The sequence below is a fragment of the Aphelocoma coerulescens genome, chromosome 6 (genome assembly GCF_041296385.1).
Source record: "Aphelocoma coerulescens isolate FSJ_1873_10779 chromosome 6, UR_Acoe_1.0, whole genome shotgun sequence".
Classification (NCBI taxonomy): Eukaryota; Metazoa; Chordata; class Aves; order Passeriformes; family Corvidae; genus Aphelocoma; species Aphelocoma coerulescens.
In genome coordinates this window covers 18,352,639-18,358,067 of record NC_091020.1, presented here as the reverse complement: position 1 = coordinate 18,358,067, position 5,429 = coordinate 18,352,639, and the positions used below count along the sequence as shown (strand labels likewise).

The following is a 5,429-nucleotide window of genomic DNA, read 5'->3' as shown; positions in this document are numbered from 1 at the left end:
GGCCTGTTAAAGAAAACAGGCATTACCTTTTCTATTGTCTATCCTACAATAGTGCTATTATTAGGAGCAAACAAACTTTGACCTTTATACTGTGAGACAAAACATTGTTTGGAGAAAAAAATAGCGGATTCACCTGATTAGTGGTCAGCATTCTTAAGGTTAATTCCAAATTATGAGGTTCCTTTGAAAGTGAGATCCTGAGTTAAGAACAAAAATCTCAGCTGTCATGGAATCATTTAGCAATTAAAATCTAAGCAGAACAATAAGTGAAAAAGGACCACAATTTTGAGAGAACAAGGGTAATTTGTAACACAGATGCACTTGCTGTATTTGTAGAAAAAACAACCTACTTGTTCATGTCTGAGCTCATAGTTCAGAATGCCTCAGTGAAAAAAAGAATGAAATAACCTGCTAACTAAATGTACTTCAGAATGGTTCATAATGGCCTAGGCCAGGATGGGGATGCAGCTTTGGCCCAGCTTCCCCCAAGATAATGAATTGGCAAAGTTTGCACAAGGGAACCCTGTTCACTGACTCTGATGGTGCTCTACTGCTTTGTGGCAGCTAAACATCTGCTTTTAATTTAACCAGATGTTAATTCCCTTAGGCTGGGCAAGTCCTTGGTGCCTGGAAATAAGCTTTTTAACATAAAACATTCTTCCAGCCTCCCTGCTGGGGTAGCTCCACTTCATCTGCCATAACCTTTGCCCTACTTTCAGGATTGTTACAAGGTTTTATTACTGCTTCCAAAAAATTGCCCCATGTTTTACCAAAAGTAGCTTTTTAATAACATTGATTGCAGTTTATTGCGGACACCTGGGTATAAAATCACCACCTGAGGCATCAGGCCACAGAGTAATGTAGCTTTGTGTAATGCAGTCTAAGATAACCATCCCTAAGATTTAGGGATGGTAGGTAGGGTCCCAGAAGATTTTTCTTTGTTTTTTTGCTGTTTAAGGAACTACACATGAGGCTGTCAGGTTAGTTGTTGGGGAAGGTGAGTCTGAAAAGAAGCAAGGATAGCTGCTATATACAAACAAGTTTAGCCTTTGCTACTGAAGTGCATTTCCCTATGGTGTTGCTATTGTTGGAGATCTAACTAGAAGTTCTTTGATGTGTTGTTGATGTTCTTCTGATTTAGGTTTGTTTAGTTGTTTTGTTTTGGTTTCTTTTTTGTTTCGGTTGGTTTTTTTTTTTTAGTATCCTATACTGAGACATTTGTTACTTATAGTATTATTCATCTTGTGAAGTGGGAGCATCAAGGTGTATTTCTATTCAAAAAGAAAAAAGGCCTTTACCTCAATTGAACATGGAGTGACTTTTGTTCTGCTGTGAACTGCCAGAAGATTGATGTTAGTTCCTTAAAAAGGTGTTAGGTTAGTTCCTTAGCCTATGCTAATGACATCTTGGGGGAGCTTGCCCACAAGTAGCTTCTGCAAAATTGTTAATTTTTCTCTTTGTGCTTCCTAGCAGGACGTATTAAGGCATGAAGAGTTAGTGACTTGGAGGCTGGGATAAAGGAAGGACTTCAAGCAAGGCTGGAGTTGAGATTGAAGCAGTTGGTCCGATATCACAACTACCTGGCAGCAGAGCACAGGACTTAAAGAGCTGGTCTACATCTGTCATCTGCTACAGCACCAGGTAAGTTTATTTACTGGCTAACCAGGCTTTTATTCTGAAAGGTTAACATGGTTAGAAGGTACCTCAATGAAAGCCTTTCAGTTTCAAGTCCAGCCTTAGCTTGTTTTCGTCTTAACATTGCCCTTTTACCTCAACTGCTTTTTCTTTCTAATTTGATTTGCCTGATGCAGGTACAAATGTCAATTGCATCCTGAACAGTGAAGCTCTTTTAATCATTTTAGGTATACACATTGGCTGTTTCTCTGATCCTAGTAATCTTACTTTGCAGCCTGTTGTGCTTTCTGTAGATATTTCCTCAATGTGGGTCTCTGTGTTCTGCGTTACATCCTTGTATAGAGTCACTCTTGGCGCTAATTGCAATTATGTTGCTCTACCACCCCCCCTCAGGTTGCATTTGCGCTTCTCAGAGCTGCCTTGTGTCAGGAGCTCAGTGTAATTCTGAGAGGACAACATTGTCCCCATCCTCCAGCAGCACCAGCAATCCTTGCTTTCTTCAAAGGGCACCATTGTATTTTAAAGTGGTACCTCAGAAATATCATAGATGGGCATCTCTCTTGATATTGTGGAGAGCAGTACCTCAGTGCAGCTTGTGTTGCTGCATTATACATACCCCTGAGTTTATGCAAGGACCAGATTCTGCTCCTCAACGTTATGGTGTGTAGCTTAAAAACTCTACATCCATACAATACTGAACTAATATTGAATAATTAATATCATAATATCTCTATATCTCTCAAATGCTCAGACATAACAATGGCAGGACAATAAGGAAAGATGTAGGGAGTTGTTATATATACTCTCTGGAATAATGGTTTGTGGTGGACTTCACCAATTTTTCTGTTCAGTGATAATTTACCTTATGCTGATGACTGCTAACATTTATATTCATTCAGTTATTGTCAGCTCACACTTAGGGGTATGAGTTACATGTTAACTCCTTGTTTCTGCTCTTTTGTCACTAGGAGGCCAAAAAAAGGGTAATTTTAATAAGTAAATATATTCATTTATATTTGTTTATCCAACTCTTATTACTTACCGAGAGTTACTCAACATCTTCTCTACAGTGTGGTGTAGGACAAACTAAAAAAAAAAATGGGGTTGTCCTACTCCACTGTGATCAAGAGAGGAACTAAGCCAGATGAATACAATTAGGCAAGCTGGAGCATGAGCAGTATCCAAAACACACAATCAGAATTCCCTCTGGGACAGTAGTGCTCAAAAAGCATGCCATACATTTGCAATAACTACAGGGGGTCAGGAGCTCAGCCTTACAGCTCGTTGGAGGAAACTGACTTTTCACACTGGTACTTCTACCAGACTGTATTTGGCTTCTCGTGCTGCACTCTCCTCGGTATTTTAAGTTGATAAAAATTCCATTGTGTCAATATAGGAATGAGATTTTTTTTTCAGAAGTTGGAAAGCAAAAGTTCAATGTAGGGTACTTTTCCTCCATTTAGTATGGAGCTTAAATATTTGTTAGAATCTTCTATAAAACACCCTCTTTGGTGAACTTGTGATAATGGGAAGCAATTGTAAATACTGCAGCAATTCTGCTAAGATCAGTCAAAATACTTCATCCAAATTACACGCTAAGTACCTTCTGCTTTATCATAACATTGTCTGCATTGTCAGTATGAAGAATTTTTCATTTTCCTGCTCTGAAAGCCTGTTTAGTTCTGCTGCACATTGTTAAACAGATGTTGCATTTCACCCAAGAGCTGGTTGTGTTTCAATACTGGATAAAGTGGTTCCTGTAAATAAGGCTTGCAAAATGCTTTCTGTCTGAACAGAACTATGGGCCAGTTTTTATTACATGCTATTATTATAATTATAGGATCTTTTGCTTAATCAGGATGTGCTTAATTAGGATAGCCATTTAATTGGGACATCTCCCAAGGAACCAATTTAGCTTAATGTTATTAGTACTATCTAATCAGGGCAGCTCAGGAAAAAATTTGCTTTCAAAAAATAGGACCCCAGCGAAAGAAAAGATAACCTGGTATTTTGCTGGTCTGATGCACCCAGTCCATTTCTCAAGGAACTTCAGGGATGATCTCCTCAAAGTAACACATGACAAGCACCATCCTTCTGCTGTGAAGGTGTCAGATATCACCTTCACTCCTGATGCTGGCTGCCATCTCCTTATACCAGAACACCCTGGCAAATGAGACCCATGAACTTCATATTGTACCCAATGGGAAAAAATCTGCTGGACATAAATGGCAAAATAGAAAATGCTGCCACATGTTAATCTTGAAGATGTTTGCAAGGATATGAAATAAAGCAACAAGTAACAGGTTTTGAAAGGAGAGTTGCTCAAACAGAGATTCCTAATAAAACTGTTGGTCATTGAGGTGTTTTAGTAATACTTTAGAAAAAAAAAATCTATTTGTTCTATCTTAGGCTTTGGAGTTAGTATCATTGTGGTTGTACATTCAGCATTGCCCAATGAGATACCTCCACCAAACAAAATCTACTGTTTTAAGGAAACAGAATCATGGTAGTTAGGTCTGAATTTCAGTAACAAGTTCAAAGGCACTACATTTTGTAATAAAATTTAAGACTCCACAGTGGCCTGTGAGCTAGTGTGATCCTAGATGGGCAGTATGAGCCAGCAACTGAACTAGGGCCGAAGTTTCAATATCAAATACTAGTGAGGAACTTGGACTGAAAGAAAACAAAGTAGAGAACAGACTTCCAGTAGGTGTAAACCAGTCACATCCCACTGAAATTGCTGCAGACATTGCAATTGCTGCTAGTTTCCATGTGCTGAAGATTTTAGCTTAAGACAGTGAGATGAAGCAGCAATATGATTGCTTGTGCACAATGGCGGCACTGGAACAAAGTTGGCCAGGGTGGTGGTGGAATTTCCATCCATGGAGGTATTAAAACCCCACCTGAACATGGTCCTGAGTATCTTGCTTGTGGCAACCCTGCTTGAGCTCAAGGTAGTATCAAGAGGTCCCTTACAACTTCAGATGCTCTGTGTTTCTGTGAAGTTTCTGATCATAGTCCCTTCAGTATAGGTAAAGTAAAAATCCAGACACTGTGGGTTTACTTTGGCACAATTTTGACTTTGGTGGTAAAGCTCATCTAAGAAATCCCAGTCCCTAACATTTACCTCCATTTTTTTTTCCATGTGTAAAGTCACTGTCTCTTTATTTATGATAATAAAATTCTTTATAGGGCCACTGCATTAACTGGATCAATGATAAGACAAAGTTGAAAATAACAAATTGGAGCTTTTAAAGAATGCTTATTTTTTTTAAGTCTTATTTTTAAATGCATGTCAGTTCAGCTGTGCAATTCCCAGCTCTGCCGGGATGTGCTGTCACAGCCCCAGGATGAACAAGTGGGTGGGGAGAAAGCTGTGAAAGAGACCAGCATGATACCTAGATCCATCATGTCGTATAGTTGCACACTGACTTATGCTGCCTCTTGCAGAAAGCAGGACTCTCTCATGTTAATTAACTGAAAAAAATCAGGCCTCTGTCTTCAGCTCACTGTTCATCCTGGGTACTCTTCTTATGGAGATGGAGCATACCAAACCTTTGCTTTCTTTATGTGCAGTTGAGGAGGTCTAGTGGTTAACCAAATAAGATTTAAAATTGCATGAAAGCATATCTATCAAGTTCTGCACAGCTGGGTGTTCCTCAGGGGCTGGGTGGTTCATTAGTACTACAGAGCCTGCAAGAAATAAACTCATTCAAACAAAGTTAATTTTAAAATCAAGTGACTCCCCAAGAAGGGGAATCATTTTAATTGTTCCAGTTGTGTGACTACCCATA

General features: G+C 39.1%; 1 long non-coding RNA gene across 6 annotated transcripts; it reads left to right on the top strand.

The window, feature by feature from the left end:
* Positions 1–825: 825 nt before the first annotated feature.
* On the top strand, positions 826–5,131 carry LOC138112437 (uncharacterized). Of its 6 annotated transcripts, none has more exons than XR_011151737.1 (3): positions 826–997; positions 1,471–1,641; positions 3,614–5,131. It is a non-coding gene; the product is annotated as an uncharacterized lncRNA (long non-coding RNA). The 6 variants fall into 6 exon arrangements; XR_011151734.1 differs by having other exon boundaries at positions 827–980; positions 1,474–1,641; XR_011151735.1 differs by having other exon boundaries at positions 827–980.
* Positions 5,132–5,429: the final 298 nt, after the last annotated feature.